At 34.0% G+C, this 13,292-nt stretch overlaps 1 pseudogene; it reads right to left on the reverse strand.

The window, feature by feature from the left end:
* Positions 1–208: 208 nt before the first annotated feature.
* On the reverse strand, positions 209–7,319 carry LOC102584075 (cytochrome P450 71A3-like; annotated as a pseudogene).
* Between the last annotated feature and the right edge of the window lie 5,973 nt (positions 7,320–13,292).

Consider the following 13,292-nt stretch of genomic DNA (forward strand, 5'->3'; position numbering starts at 1 on the left):
CAGTTGAGATTGCATGATTACAACATCTTTTACAAGAATTACATGTTCATTTGCCTAAACCTCCTAAGCTCTGGTGTGACAGCTTATCAGCTACTTATCTTATACTGCCAATTCAATCTTTCATGCTCATACGAAGCATATTGAGTTGAATTTTCATTTTTTCAGTTGCCTCAAAGGATATGGAAGTCTGTTACATAAGCTCAATAGATCAAGTAGTTGATACTTTACCTAAAAGTCTACCGGCTCGGTGGTTTTTGTTCCCTCGAGACAAGCTCACTATTACAACATCCCAGTTTCGCTTGTGGGAGATGTTAGGATATCTACTAATTCTAGATAAAGATGGGTCGATTTTAAATATTTGTATATAGTGATTATAGATTGAGTTTAGTACTCTTTCAATTCCCTTAGGACTCTTAAGTCCTTCATAGAAAAGAAGGAACACATCAAAAAGAAGAAATCTTGCAAAGAACAACAAAAAGGAAGCAGACCAACACTTATTATCATATAGTGAAATTATTAACCACAAGCTAGACCATCGAGTAGCCACCGCAAGCAAAGGTAATTTCCTACGAACACCGAGCCCAGTCATGTCCAAATCTTCTTCTTTTGGTAATGCTAAATTGAACTTGTGCACAATCCTTGCTAAGGCTAGCTCATTTATGATAATAGCAAAAGTCATTCATGGGCAGCCCCTTCTGCCAGCTCCAAAAGGAATCAACTCAATGTTTTGTCCTTTGACATCAATATCACTAGTCAAGAACCTTTCTGGCAGGTACACCTCTGGATCATCCCACGATAATGGGTCTCTGCCGATTGCCCAAGCATTAATAAAGACTTGAGTTTTAGCAGGTATGTCATAATCAAGTAATTTTAGTTCTTCCATCGATTCTCGAGGAACTAGAAGTGGAACCGGTGCATGAAGCCTTAAAGTCTCTTTGATCACTGTTTTAAGATAATGCATATTTCTTAAGTCATCCTCTGTTATCTCTGTTTTCCCTTGGGCTAATCCTCACACTTCATCCTCTAATTTTTTCAGAACTTTTGGATGCCTCAAAAGCTCTGTCATTGTCCACTCCAAAACTGTATACGTTAAATTTGTACCAGCAACAAATGCATTATAAAGAAACACAAATTGGGACGGTCAAATGGTACCATACAAAATAATATATTCAAACTAAATGCTTAAAAGAAAAAATAAAACAAGACACACTAAAGAGGGAAAATTTACCAAAATGAGAGCTTTCAATGTATCTCTTTGAAGTGGAAAACCAGTCTCCTTTCCGTTCTGAATTTCCAGCAAAACGTCCACAAAATCTTTAGCTTCACCCGCACTGTATTCTGCTTTCTTGTTCCTAATCACGCGTTCTTCAATCACGCTCTCTGTTGATCAATGAAGGTGAAAAACAAGCTATATGGTGTGAAGTTAGTCAAGTTGTTAAGAAAGTTCTAGAAGCTTCTATAAGCAGTTAGGAAGTTTGTTACAATCCCATTTCTATAAATAGAGGTGATCATCTAAATGTAAGGGAACGGGTTAGCAGAATCAATGTAAAAGTGAAATGTTGAGCTAGTAATACAGTTTTCTTTCTTCTCTTCTTCATACTTTCATACATTTCAGTGTGATTTAAACCTCCATTAATGGAGTTTTCATGGTGTCAGAGCCCTTGATCGTAGGGTAGCTTCACAGTGTTCTCAACCACTAGATACTCAGAGTTCATCTGTGTTTCAGAAGTAACTCCAAAGGTAGTGTCAAAAGTTGATTAATCTGCTTCAACTCTCTGCAAATGGCGATTGAAACATCTACTGAAAGTGGAAGCAATGCTGCTCCTCCAATGGCTGCATTTCCAGTACTCGATCACAATCACCCTCTTTTCCTGCAACATTCAGACACTCCAGATAGCTCTTTAATCCCCCTCAAGTTAACTGGATCTGAGAGTTATGCACTATGGAGTAGGTCATTCAGGATTGGGCTTGTAGGTCGTAGCAAGTTAGGATTTGTTGATGGTCGATTTCCTAAGTCTATGTTTGAACCTGTATTGCATGATCAATGGGAAAAATGTAATGCTGTAGTTTTATCTTGGATTATGAATGTTGTAAGACCAGGGCTTTTGACCTCAGTTGTGTATGCTTCAGATGCAAGGAAGGTATGGCTAGATCTAAGGGAGAGGTTTGATACTGTTAATGGATCCAGAGTGTTTCATCTTCACAGAGAAATTCACTCACTTGTTCAAGGAACTATGTCTATTGCTGATTACTTTTCCAAACTGAGAGATCTGGGATGAGTATGATGCTATCATGCCCTGTTCCTCATGTCCTTGTCCTGAATCAAGGAAATTTGGTAAACATTATGAATACCAGAGGTTACTACAATTTCTCATGGGCCTCAATGACTCTTATTCCCCTCCTAGGAGTCAAATTCTTATGATGAGCCCTGTTCCCATATTGAACAAAGCATATGCTCTTCTCATGGACCAAGAGCTGCTGCTCCGAGTGTAGGCCTCAGTTCAATTGAAGGCTCAGCAATGTATAGTCACAAAGGTCCAGCCTACCACACAGGTCCAGTAGTAGCTCCTCCATGTCTGGTAGAAATTATAGTGGTGGTGCAAGTACTTCTGGGACTTATAAAACTGGACAAAACACTCTGCAATGTACTCATTGTGGCTGCAAAGGGCACTCCAAAGAGCAATGCTAAAAAATTGTGGGATATCCTGCTGACTTTAAGTCAAAAATGAAAGGTTCCTCTTCAGGTGCCTCTGCACATCAGGTTGAAAGCTCATCAGATATTGGGCATACAATTAATGCAACTTCTGGTTCCCAAGTTGGTGCTCTTTTTACTCAAGTTCAGTACCAACAAATCCTTCAGCTACTGTCTAAGAATGGCTTTATCAATGATGTGAATTCACCTGCCAAAGTGGCCTCTGTAGATGCAGGTAATTCTTCTCTAAACCTATGTTCTCATGCTCCAGATGAATGGATAGTAGATACTGGTGTCACTCACCATATTACCTCTACTCTTGACACACTAGTCACTAGTAGTGCAGCTCCTGCTGGTTCAAACAATCATGTACATCTACCTAATGGAAATAAAGTAGCAATATCTTATATAGGCACACATGCATACTGGCCAACCAAACTGTATCAAATGTGTTATACCTGCCTTCATTTAAGGTTAACTTAGTATTAGTCTCAAAGCTCACTAATGAACTCAACTGCATGGTAGCATATTTTCCTGACTTGTGTTTTTCAAGATCTCTCGACTGGTCAGGTGAAGGGGATTGGTAAGGAGGATCATGAACTCTATATACTAAAAGGGGGACCAACTGAAGCTCCAAAAAGGCTGGTTCATAGCACTAGAAGGTCTAGTAGTGAAAGTCATACCACCTCTAGTACTCAATCTGCTGGTTTACCTATTGTGTCTGAGTCTGCTGATGTATGGCATAAGAGACTAGGTCATGCTCTTATTGATATAATAAAGAAGCGTGACTTCCTTAGTTCCTTAAAGTGTAAGGACAACACTCATTGTACAGTGTGTCCAATTGCTAAGAACACCAAACTTCATTTTCCTGTACGCACTACTATGTCCACAAATATGTTTGATCTGTTACATTGTGATATATGGGGGGCCATACAGAGTGCCCACCTATAATGGAAAAAGGTTCATTGTTACTATTGTGGATGACTATAGTAGATATACTTGGGTGTTTTTAATTAACTCCAAAGCTGACACTATAATAGTTCTTACACAGTTTCTCAAACATGTCACTAATGTTTTCCCCACTAATGTCAAAACTCTGAGAACAGACAATGGCTGTGAGTTTTTTAGTCATGAGTTTAAAGCATTGTTAAGCACCCTAGGAATTCTTCATCAAAGTTCTTGTGTTTACACACCACAGCAACATGGTGTTGCTGAAAGAAAACACAGAACCATCCTAAATATTGCCAGGTCCCTCATATTTCAAGCCTCAATCCCACTCAAGTACTGGGGTGAATGTGTGTCCACTGCAGTTTATATCATGAACAGACTTCCATCCAGGGTACTTGGCTTTCTTTCCCCATATGAGAAACTGTATGTGTACCCCATTTTCTTGCTACATCTGAGAGTGTTTGGCTGTTTGTGTTATGCTGCTCAACCTAAAATTCTGGATAAGTTCTCTCCAAGGGCAATTCATGCAGTGTTCATGGGGTATTCATCAACACATAAGGGCTATGTATTGTATGATCTTCACAACCATTCATTCTTTGTGAACATGAATATTGTGTTTCATGAGCATTTGTTTCCCTTCAAACATGCCCAAAAGGGCTCCAGTCCTATGTTTCCTGTGATTACTATACTACCTTCAGATGATGCTAACTCAGGTGGTGTCTCCTGCTGTTCCTCATACTTTTGAGGTTGACACAATGGTTCAGGGGGTTGACCATGTCCCTCCTATGCCTGCTTATGAGGTAGACACAATGGATCAGGTTATTGATCATGTGTCTCTTATGCCTGTTTCTCCTCAGGCTCCAGCTGCAGCACCTAGAAGATCCACCAGGGCTTCTAAGCCTCTTATATGGCTTCAGGACTTTGTTGCTCAACCTGAAAGGAATGTTTGCACTTATCCAATTGCTAATCAACTCACTTATTCCCATCTGTCTAAAACATATCAGCATGTATTGCTTGCCTACTCAGTTATATGTGAGCCTAAATCCTTTTCAGAAGCTGATGCTGATCCAGCTTGGGTAAAGGCTATGAAGTTGGAGATTGATGCCTTAGAGAACAACAAGACATGGAGTATTGTTGATCTTCCCCCTGGCAAGAAGTCCATAGGCTGTAGGTGGATCTACAAAGTCAAATACTTGTCTTCTGGAGCTATGGAGAGACTTAAGGCCAGACTGGTAGCTAAGAGTTACAGTCAACAAGTTGGTCTTGACTATGGAGAGACATTTAGTCCAGTAGCCAAAATGGTCATTGTTGGATCCTTAGTGGCACTGGCTGCATCTAGAGGCTGGTTTATCTATCAAATGGATGTCCACAATGCATTCCTGGCCTTAATGGTAACTTGATTGAGGAGGTGTCTATGGACATTCCTAGTGGGTTTACTAGACATGGGAGACTCACGAGGTCTGCAAACTACACAAGTCCTTATATGGGCTTAAACAAGCACCAAGACAATGAAATGTGAAATTGACAGAAGCTTTTGTAGATATGGGATTCAAGCAGAGTCACTATGACTATTCACTGTTTACAAAACTAGTTGGTGGTGATACTGTAGCAATATTAGTGTATGTAGATGACTTGCTGATCACTGGCAACAATCAACAGCTACTATGTGAAACAAGACTAGATATTCAAAAGAAGTTCAAAATGAAAGATCTGGGAGAACTAAAGTTCTTTCTAGGCATTGAAGTGTCCAGATCTAACAAGGGAATACTAATTTCACAAAGGAAATATGCATTGGAGCTAATATCTAAATCAGGCCTAGGGGAGCTAAACCGGCCTGCACTCCATTGGAGTTGAATCAGACACTCACCTCAGTTAAATATGATGAGCATATCAACAATGGAGTAGCTGAAGATGATAATATTTTAGCTGATACTGCTAAATACCAAAGGCTGATAGGAAGACTTCTGTGTCTTACCATGACAAGACATGATATTGCATTCTCAGTGCAAGTATTAAGTCAATTCATGCACTGTCCTAAACAGTCACATATGAATGCAGCTCTAAGGGTAGTTAGGTACATCAAGAAAGCACCTGGTTTAGGATTGTTGATGCCTGCAAAAGAGACTACTGAACTTACAGCCTATTGTGACTCTGACTACTTGGAGGAGGGCTTATTTCTTGGAAATCAAAGAAGCAGGAGACAATGTCAAGAAACTCAGCAGAAGCAGAATTTAGAAGCATGGCAGCATGTGTTGCTGAAATAACCTGGTTGATTGGACTGTACAAAGAACTAGGAATCAAGGTGACTCTGCCAGTAAAACTAATATGTGACAGCAAAGCAGCTATTTAAATTGCAGCCAACCCCATCTTTCATGAAAGAACAAAGCATTTTGACATTGATTGTCACTTTGTTAGAGAAAGGATATGCCAAGGAATGTTGAAAACTGAACATGTAAACACTAAGGACCAGCTAGCTGATCTACTAACTAAAAGTCTTGGAAAGATTCAACACAGTGTATTGAGGAGCAAACTGGGAATGAAAAATGTATTTCAACCATAAGCTTGAGGGGGAGTGTTGATCAATGAAGGTTAAAAACAAGCTATATGGTGTGAAGTGAGTCAAGTTGTTAAGAAAGTTCTAGAAGCTTCTATAAGCAGTTAGGAAGTTTGTTACAATCCCATTTCTATAAATAGAGGTGCTCATCTAAACGTAAAGGAACGAGTTATCAGAATCAATGTAACAGTGAAGTGTTGAGCTAATAATGCAATTTTCTTTCTTCTCTTCTTCATACTTTCATACATTTCAGTGTGATCTAAACCTCCATTAATGGAGTTTTCACTCTCTAGAAATGCATCCAAACCTTTAGCTACTTTCTTCACTCTGTTGTCCAGACCATTGATTTTATTGAGCCATTTAAGCCACGGAATATAATCCCCAATGTTAAAAACACCTGCAAGTAAAAGAATTTCTTACTAGGTAAAGCCTTTAGAGCTATTCCATTCCCTTCATTGTATGTCCTTCCTATATTCACTCTGCTGATTATGTTATTAGTCATACCACTTAAAACATCTCTCAAGTCTATCACAGAATCACACTGTTGCCTAATTTTATTAATCATGTTTGATATTTCTTCTTCTCTCACATGACGATAAGATTGGACTCTTTTGTTGCTGAGAAGGTGAAGCACCGTAACACTTCTAATTTGTCTCCAGTATTCACTATAATTACTAAAGGCCACGTCTTTGGAGCCATAAAAGAGTCCATCAGCGATGCTAGACTTAGGCCTATTTGACCAAACGAGATTGTGAGTTTTCATGATATCACGAGCAGCATCAACAGAGGAAGCAACAAGAACTGGCTTACTGCCAAAGTGAAGTAGCATGAGTGGACCATATTTTTTGGATAGTTTATGGAGAGAACGGTGAGGAAGAGATCCAAGTTGATGGAGATTACCTATGATTGGAAGCTTTGTTGGAGATGGTGGTAATAACCTTTTTTGTGTGTTTGAAGGGCTAAAGAAGCACTTGTGAAAAAAGAAAATGAAGACAAGCAGAGGAACAAGAAGAAAATACTCCATTTTTCATTTAGAAATTAACAAGTATTGAGTAGAAATCGAGAAAATTTGGACTCAAATATATACATATCTTATGTACCAACCTTAAGACTAACGTAGTTTAAGTATCTTGTTAAGGTTTTGTGTGCACGACCTAATTTTGTGGTTACAGTTCAATTGAGTTATCGTTTTTGCATTGCATTTTCATAGAATTTTGGTCCAAACTATTAACAGTTGGGTATGCATGTAGGAACAAGAATTTTGCTTCAACTTGGACCAAAATAGTGTGCAAAAATATAGGCATTTAATTTGTATAAAATTGAATAAACAAACTCACACATTCAATGTGACATAATACATGTAGGATTTCAGGTAGGCTCACTAATCCATGTAGGAGTGTTTATATATCACACATATGACCTGCAATATTCGAGTGGCAAATTTAAAAGTCACAATTATCTATTGAAGTCAAGTTAAGGATAATGTTTATGTATTATGTCTTTATTATTTATTACCAATTTTTTTATTATTATTAATATAAAAAAGAATAAGTACAATGTCATATTATCATTTTGGGAAAGTAGAATGGGTTTCACAGCGGTGTTCATAGAACGAAATTTTTAGTTTGATAATATATATAGTAATATTTTTTAAAATATTATATTATTATCATATAAATTTATTGAGCGTGACTAAATTTTGATAAAGTAGAGTATGATAAGTTGATAATATATCATGTTTGTTTTAATTGTTATTTAAATTTTATTGTATTGTAATGTATCGTTTAAATTCATTTTTAGATAATAATGAAAAGACTCATTTTGTGTAACGATCGAATTAGTGTGATCGTCTCATTATTTTAATATTTTCTTCTTCTTCTTCTTTACTAATTATTTAATAATTCTATTTAATTTTTTTCCCTACTTTTTCCATAATAGCTCTATCCATACCATAATTTCCTTATAGGTTTATCATCAAATTATGAAAATGTGATATTATGTAATGTTAAAGAAAAATACTACTCCCTCCGTCCCATTTTATGTGGCAATATTTGATCGGGCATGAAGTTTAAGAAATAAATAAAGACTTTGAAATGTTTACCAAATTGCCCCTTCAAAAAACAGTCATATTAAAAAGTAGACTCTTCTCTCTCCTCATAAATGCATTGGAATACTATCTTTGATTAAATGGGACCAACAAGGGTAAAAGAGGAATTGTACTTTTAAATACTTATCATATAAGGAAATGAGACATTCTTTTTGGGACTGACCAAAAAGGAAATGGTGCCACATAAAATGGGACGGATGGAGTATTTATTTAAATATTATGCAGATTTTATGGTCACTTTGAAGAGTCCGGAACCTATTTGAGTCATAAAGAAATAAAAATGACCAAAATAAGTAATTAATATAGAAAGTAACTAAAATAGGCTTAGTGTAATTTTTTCTTCCATTTTACCTAAAAATATAAACGGTAGACGTTAGTATGTTAACGCCTGTATTTTAACATAAAATAAATTTTTTTCCCACTTTATAAAATTGTAACTTTTTTCTGTAACTTTTTCTTACACTTTATAAGAAAACTTAGAAATTTTTTACCATGCATGAGGCACAAGTATGATGTGTCGGATAAAAGTTGTATGAGACCCATTTATATTTCGGAGAAGGGCCTAAAATGCCCTTCAAGTATTTGAATTGGTACACAACTACCCTCCATCCACCTTTCGGCCCTAAAATACCCTTGATATCAATCTTTTGGCCCTAAAATACCCTTGATGTCAATCTTTTGGCTCGAAAATACCCTCGATGTTAATTCTTTGGCTCATATTTGCCTTTATTTTTTAACAGCCCCCTTGTAAAATTATTAAATATTTATTTATTATGTTGCCTAATGTGATTGGTCAAAATTTTAACTTTTCTCAAATAAATAATGAAAATCATATATTTTAGAAATTTTTTTTCAAAATATTTAAAATCACAAGTGATTCATATTTTGACCGGATACACTTAAAAATAATATTAGAAAAATAATTATTCATGATATCTTCCTGTTGGCCTTTTTTAAATCAACCCCTAATTTATTGTAACTCAACTTATAAACGGGGCAACTAAAATCCATACTCACCCTGAATGATTTCCAACTAAACAAATTATTATTTTTATTAATGATTTTTTAATTAATTATCCAAATGTTCATATTCTTTTAATTTGTATTATTGTCATGGTGGGGTGGAGGTGGGGGCAGGAGAAATAATTATCTTTATTCTTTTATTTTGAATTTTGGGTACACACAAAAGAAAAATGCAGTATACATACATAATTGTTTAAGTAAATCTTCTTTTATTGAACGAATTATTTATATATGGATATTATCATTATTTCCTTCATCTTTTCTCCCTTGTGATTTTCATAAATTGGAAGAAATTAAAATTTAAAACGGTGAACAAGATCCAAATAGAAAAAGAAAATGAAAGAACGAGGAAGTGAAGGGGTGGGGGGGGGGGGGGGGGGAGTGTAGAGAGTAGAAGACTAACTTTTTATTTTAATTTTAATTTACTATAGAATTCAAAATCAAGTCAATCATATGAGCTCATATTTTAAATAATTTCAAACTATTTTAACGGAAAAGGGTCTAAAATGCCCTTTATAAACTATGAGATTTAGTACCACATTACCCTCCATCCACCTTATGAGTATGATCCTTAGACATAAGGGTATATTTGAGCCAAAAGGTTGACGTCGGGGGTATTTCTGAACCAAAAGGTGGATGAAGGGTATTTTTGTACCAATTCAAATAGTTTAAGGGCATTTTAGGCCCTTCTCCATTTATATTTTTCCAAGTGGATCCATTTTAGAAAAATGGCCAAACTCATCTTTCTCTCTCTTCCTTTTAACGATTTCTTTTTCTCTTTCTTACTTTTTTTTAACCTTTTTTCCTTGTGTTACTTTTCTAACAATTCTTCCAAATTTTATACTTCCACTTAAATAACTTTATTCATGAAAAATATGAAATTCAAAAAATGGACTCATTCTATTTCTAACATTTTGATATTATTTTTTCATCTCGATATTGATTATTTATATTATTAAAAATAGTTATATAAAATTATTTGTTAATTTACAAAGATATAATTAATTTCAATTTTTCTATTTTATTGTAACAATTAATTATTTTTGAAAGTATAAATAAAGTTTATAAATTTACCCAAAAAAAAATAAAGGTATAAATTAGTAAAACTATTATTCTATTTCTGATTTCTTAAGAAATTTTTAAAAGAAAAAGTAGATTATTAATATGAAAAATAAAGAAGGTATAAATTTAATAAGTTATTTTATTTTTCTCTCAACAATTTCATAATCCAAAAGTACTTCAATCCACAAATACTCTTCGATAAGTAAATAGAACGGAAAGAATATCAATGATCTTGACAAACAATTACATAAGTTTTGATATTATTGTCATGAAATTCAAAACGAAAAGCATTCAAAAATATTGTATAAGTTTTCCGTCAATTTATACAATATTTTTATTCTTAAAATTCAAGCTAGGTGAAATTTAATAAATATTGTTTATCTACTTTCTTATATGTTTCTTAAGAAATTATAAATATAAATAATAATTTTAATAATTTATTCCTTAAAAGAATTTTTTGCAATTTTACAAAATTTATTTTATAATTTTAAAAAATTAATTGTTAGGATTAAAAAAACTACTTATATCTTGATTTTTATAAATTAAAAAAATAAAATTTCAAACAATTATTTATTATAATAGAATAAATAACATAGAATAGAAAAATAATATTAAAATAATAAACTAAAAACATTAATAACGATCGTAAAATTTAAATTTAAATTCAGTACGTAAAAAAATAAAGCATAAACTAATTAGATTAGCAAATAAAATTCTTAAAAGATTTGGTTAACATAATCTTAAATAAGAAAAAAATATTTTAAAAAATTAAAATAACAAAATATATTGAACAAGGGGCATAAAACTAAAAAAAAATGACAAAGGGGACTTAAAATGTTCCTTTATTAGCTTAACAAATGGGTCCCATTTATGTCCATTTGTCAATCACATAATGCCTCATACAAGTATGACATGGCGTGCCTCATACATAATTAAATCTTTTGAAAACTGAACTTTCCTTTCACTTTCGTCTTCTCACAATCAATTTTACAACTCTTCACTGGTCCCTGACCCCACAAACCAATCGCCCCACAACAAAAATTGAAGCACAACCCGACATGCAACCCAACAATCTGACCCTACAATTTTTTTAAGTTATTTATTTCTTTTCATCTTATATTCATTGATCCATGATTAATATATAAATTGGTGAAATATTTGAAATGATATTGTTGTTCTAATTTATTTAAAAGTTCGTTTATATATAGTTAAAATCAAAAGTATGATTTTACTCTTAGAATAAGTGCTAATATTTTGTGAAGTAGTAATCTAGAATCAAGGAGAAAAGCCAAAAAAAACTAATAAAATCTGCAATATTAACACTCTGTTTGGATCATTGTTACCCATTGTATTGTATTGTATCATTACTATACCTATAATGTTTGTTTTTATTGTTAGTTAAAATGTATTTTAATGTATTGTTAAATTTCGTTGTTACATAACAATGAAAAGCCCTATTTTATGGAACAACTGATTTGGTGTGTTCCCATTGTTACTTAATTTCTTTTTCCAATTATATCTTTACATAATATTTCAAAATACTATTTTACCCTTTACTTTATATTATTTAATTCTAGTCAAACTTCCTACACTAGAATAATTAAAGATATTTTAGTAAATTTATAAATTATAATATAGTACGATACAATCAAACCAAACAATTAAAATGTTATTAAACAACAACAAACAATACAGTCTAGCCAAACATTGTATCTACCATACAGTACAGTACAGTACAATACAATACAATACATTATGAAACAATGAGTAACAATGATCCAAACAAAGTGTAAGGGTGTCAGATGGAGTTGATTAGAGTAGTACTATAAATAGGAGATTTTGGAAAGTTAACTTTTCTTATAAAGTGTAAGAAAAAATTGCACTTCATAAAGTGTAAGAAAAAGTTACACTTTATAAAGTGGGGGAAAGAATCTGTTTTATGTTAAAATATAGACGTTAACAGACGTTAGTCTGCCATTTATATTTTTGGATAAAACGGAAGAAAAGATTATACTAAGCCTATTTTAGTTATTTTTAAAAATACGGAAAAGGGTCAAAATTACCCCTGAACTATGTGAAATAAACCACTTATACCCTCCGTTACATTTTGGGATCAAAAATACCCCTGCCGTTATTCTAGGAGACCACAAATACCCTCAAGAGTTAACACCCCAAATTTTTAGTGACGTGGCAAGCCACATTGGACTAATCCCTCCACCTAAGCATTGCCAACTAAGGTTCACTACAAAAGAACTTAACCTTTAGTGGCGACAAAGTCGCCACAAATTTCCAAAATATTGCCACTAAAGGTTATGAGTGATTTTTAGTGGCAACTAAGGCTCTAACAACCATTCACTAGTAAAACCTATTTTTTCAACAAAAAAATATGATAATTAATTTTTGATTGCAACCTAATTTTCTAAAATAAATAACTTGCAATATCAATATTAAAAACATACAATATTATTACGAAAAATCATCAAAATTACTTCTCGATTCAAATCTCCTACTATATAATGCATCATTGCATCATTGTACATTTTATACATTTACATATGACATAAAAATAAAACATACAGTATCTTCAAGCTCCTACTTAATCGATATTGTAACACCCCGTATTCGAAACAGACAAAAAAATACAGATTTCGAGAAGTTGCAGGTGCAACTTACGGTCACCATCCACGGACCGTAGGTCAGACCACGGCCCGTGCTGGTGGTCCGTGGTTCACCACTGCAAACCCTCCCAGACTCAGTCAGAAAATTTGGCTAAGTGTCGACCCACGGCCGGACTTACGGTCCGTAGGTCAGGTCACGGAACGTAGTTCGTGTCCGTGGATCGATGCCCCAAAAAGCCCAGCCTCAGTCCCGATTGACGGTTGACCAGCACGAACCGTCAATCGATC

This window comes from Solanum tuberosum, unplaced genomic scaffold (genome assembly GCF_000226075.1).
Source record: "Solanum tuberosum cultivar DM 1-3 516 R44 unplaced genomic scaffold, SolTub_3.0 scf00967, whole genome shotgun sequence".
Lineage (NCBI taxonomy): Eukaryota > Viridiplantae > Streptophyta > Magnoliopsida > Solanales > Solanaceae > Solanum > Solanum tuberosum.